This window comes from Amaranthus tricolor, chromosome 5 (genome assembly GCF_026212465.1).
Source record: "Amaranthus tricolor cultivar Red isolate AtriRed21 chromosome 5, ASM2621246v1, whole genome shotgun sequence".
NCBI lineage: Eukaryota > Viridiplantae > Streptophyta > Magnoliopsida > Caryophyllales > Amaranthaceae > Amaranthus > Amaranthus tricolor.
In genome coordinates, this window is record NC_080051.1 from 19,633,160 (window position 1) to 19,637,514 (window position 4,355).

The following is a 4,355-nucleotide window of genomic DNA, read 5'->3' on the forward strand; positions in this document are numbered from 1 at the left end:
TTGTGTATAACACGAGAATCTATATATGTAGTAACAAGTGAAAGATGTGTGACACATGTGAAATTTATTGTGTCTAAATCAAGATAACTTGATATCAAAATATAAGTTTTTATAATAATTTTCAAATATAAGTAAATGAAAAAGATATTATGAGTAAAATTAGCAATGTATCTCGAAAAAATTCTTGAAATTAAACCTTGAATATCTACTTACTAGAGATGGAATGGTGGAGATAGAAAAAGCTTAGTTTGCGGTTAATCTGACATAAGAGGAAATAAAGGTACTAAAAAGTAGTACATGTAATCAAAAAAGTAAAAAACACAAGAAAAAGATTTCAAGTAAATTGTTTTTGTAAATAATTAAAGTGATGGATGAAATGGTTCAGCAGTGATAGATTATGATGGTCATGTTGTTAAAGTAATATGTAGAAGAAATAAAAGGATATTATGCATTCTCAGTATTTACAGGCACAAACTCTTTAAATTTCTCCTTCACCATTCTTCTTGTTGAGGCCTCTCAAACAACCTAAGGTCATCTCTGATATACTTGTAAGTAACTTTAATTTTTAATAATATTTTTATCATTTTATATTTTAATATACAGCTTTTCTAACCTATATGTACATTAGATGCAGAGATTTAGTCAATAAAATTGATAATTATTTGAAATTTTATTTAGAATATTTTCTAAAATATTACTACAATTTTATATTTTAGAAGATATGTTTAATTAAATTCAAAATAATTACCAAATTTATTGACCAATGCACTATTGCATAGGCTATATAAATTGTTCATAGTAATTGTAGTGTAAGCTTGTTTAATTAACAGCGACCTTATACGTGTCTAAATACTGAACCAAAGGTGAAATGAGGAAGGAGGAAGAAGATTGTTGTATTTAGGCACGTATAATGTCGCTGTTACTAACAACGACTTTATAGTTGACCAATCAACCCATATGTCGCTGTTAGTAACAGCGACTTTACCCTTGACTAAATTTTTTGACCATTTCTTTATACTCGCTGTTAGTAACAGCGATTACGTACAGAGCCTAGCTTTGGGGCCAAAGACGCTTATTTTGAGAATAAAGTTTGGCCAAAACTTATTTTTTGATTAAAGTTATTAAAAAAATTTATTTTTTTCAAATTTTCCAGATATGTGCTATTGCGGTTATGGGCTTTGTGTCGAAACTGTTTTCTGTTGTTATGGCGGCCCGGTTTACTAATATGCCGTATAGGGATTCTATTGTTTTGGGCCTCAAGCTTTGTCTTAGAGGTCAAACGGAGTTTCTTTTGTATCTACATTGGGTTGATTTAAAGGTATGCTCTTTATGACTTCTTTTTTTCTACATATTATTTTGTCTTTATGTGAGATCATTAGTCTAATCGGTTAAATTATAATTTTTTTACAATACGTGATTAGTAATTGTTCAATTTAAGTTCACAATTAATACCTTTAAGTTTAAAATAATTTTATTTAAAGTTATAACTGATCATTTAATTGTTCACTTGGTTTGAATTGATCACTTTAACTCCGAAATTGAAGACTTTGAAAAAATTATATTTTATCCATTTGAGGTTATAAACTTATAAGTAGAAAATGATCACTTTAGTACCAAAATTAATCACTTTTAAATCAATATTGAAATTTTGTTTACTTTAATTGAAATTGATAGCTTTAATGTCAGAGTTAATATTTTTTTGAAGTCAAAATTATTTTTTTAGATTGTTGATTTTGGCTTGCCTATTAATACTCCCCTTATAATGATACCATGTCTTTTAAAGTTTTTGCGATTGTTTTTTGGAAATTTTTTAAATAACTGACTTTTACGCTAGAAATTCCAATGTAGAAGAATGATTTCTTAGAATAATGAATTTTTAAATAGTTCGTGGTATTGTTTATATGAGTTACTAGACACACAAGAATTTTCAGATCGTAATAGAACTTTTTTTTTTAAATAGAAGAAAATAAACGTGCATAATACAAATATTTGTTAATTTCTCTATAATCATCATCATCATTCTATTCAGTATATCCCACTCATAGAAATTAAAGTTAGGGTCTGGGAAGGAAAAAACGACAACAACTCATATCCATAAAGGAGAGCGTGGTCAAAGGAGTCCTCCGGCTCGTAAAAAATAAAGAGACGTGATTTGTTTGACCATTAATTTTAACCGATATGTTTGTATATTATGCAGCTTATAAAGACACCATCATTCTCAATAATGGTGATTATAAAAGTGGTAATGACAGCCATATCAAGCCCAATAATCAGCCTCTTACACGATCCAACAAAACCATACATGGTCAACAAGAAAAGAACCATACAACATACTATGCAAGAATCCGAACTTCGTATTCTTGCATGCATTTACGACCAAGAAAGTGTAGCAAGCCTATTTAGCCTCTTGGACTACATGAACCCGACTTCAACCAACCCGTTTAAAGTATTTGCTCTCTATCTAGTCGAGCTCGTGGGTCGGGCTGCCCCGGTATTTATTGATCATATCAAGCATAACGACGAGTATTGGAACAACAACGAAGAATGTATCCATAATGCCATCAACCTCTATCAAGAGGTACGAACGGATACAATCAGTATTAATTTTTTTAATAGCGTTACACTTAAACGTACCATGTACGAAGACATATGTGAAATTGCCATGTTAAATAAGGTTGGGTTTATAATTTTACCCTTTCATAAAAATGTATTGAACAAGGTAACAATTTTTCTACAGCCCTACTTAGGCCTGGGGTACAGACCGCTAATACTAACACGATTACAAAATGCACCTTGCTCAGTCAGCATTTTAGCGTGTAAAATGCGGCTTCATGAGCGACACTTCCAAAACGGATGAGCCTCCGCATGCATCGTCAGTTCGCGATGTTGTTCCTTGGCGAGCCTGTGTCCGAGAGGGCCTCTCGTTGGCAGACAGTATGGTGGACCACCCTGACGTGTCTTTGATCGTGGTTCAATTTTTGGCGGAATATAGGGGTGACATTGAGTCGGAGCGAAAGTTAGATGATGGGGTTGTGACTTGGTTTTGGGTAAAACATGAAAGGAATGACAAAGTTGTGTACAAGGAAATTATGGTTAATAATGGTTTGGAAACAGTTTCGGCTATACAATCGTTAAATGATAGTGTTCCAATTGATTTATGGATTGTAAGGGAAAATGTGGAATTAGGGCATGCTTCGATTGGATGTAAATATTTAAGGATTAAAAAAAGTCAAAAGTAAGAAAATAAAGATGATAAATGAGAAATTATTGAAATTTAATTATTATAGAGGTGGAAGAATGGTTGCAAGGTAATGAAAAATAAAGGGAGCTCTTAATTTTGTGGGGTAAATATTTATCGTAGGGGAGGGTGAGCGAATGTATTACCTCCATAATAGGGGAAATCATCTTCTTTTTCCTTTATTATTTTTATTTCATGCTAATTTTACCTTCTTCACAACTATCTCAACCATGCCTTTAATCCCACTTTATTACATGGATTATCACAATGGAGTAACAATGCTGAATTAGGCCACGCCTGGAAACAACCAACTAAATAAGGGGTTAAATTTTGTGGAGCAAAGTTTCTCAGAGAATGCGGTAATGGAGTAATGCTCATCCTTCATGAGTTTGACATTTTTCATCCAATAATATTAGTGGGCATGATGGTTATTTCTTTTCTTGCTTTTCAAGTATTAGTTTCCATGTTCCTGTGATATATAAACCTTTGTGTTCATTAATGCAAATCATCAACTTCATCAGTTTTTCATGGTATCAGGCCATATATTTCTTGTAGTTTCTTTTATCTTTCATTTCTTGTTCTAATGGCTGGCAACGGCTCCACGGCGCCGGCGCCGGCACCACCACCCTGAATTGAACCTACTTCCCCCTTTTATCTCGGGCCTCAAGATCGTCCAGGAGATTTCATAACTATGGCTGACAATTACAATTCCTTGGCTGCCGACATTCAAACCGCTCTCGAGGCTCGTTGGAAATTCGATTTTCTTGATGGGACAATTAACACTTTAGTTCCACCGTGCACTCAGTCTGATTGGACTGCACTGAATGCCATGCTGATATCGTGGATTATGAATAACATCGACCCCGAATTAAAGCCTTCCCTTTCAAAATTTCGTGAGGCAAAATTATTTTGGGACCATCTTAAACAGCGTTTTGCTCAAACCAACGTTCCCCGTATTCATCAATTACGCTCCTCAATTGCTAAATGCGAGCAACCTAAACCCATGTCTGTATCTACCTATTATGGACTTCTACATTCTTTTTGGCACGAGCTTGATCTTCACGAGCCCATTATCTCGTGTTCTTGTTGTTCTTCTTGTTCGGCTGGAACCCTGCCC

The 4,355-nt window shown here is 33.6% G+C and overlaps 1 pseudogene; it reads left to right on the plus strand.

Annotated features, from left to right (window-relative positions):
* The first annotated feature begins 373 nt into the window (after positions 1 to 373).
* On the plus strand, positions 374 to 3,557 carry LOC130813530 (cation/H(+) antiporter 24-like; annotated as a pseudogene).
* The last annotated feature ends 798 nt before the right edge of the window (positions 3,558 to 4,355 follow it).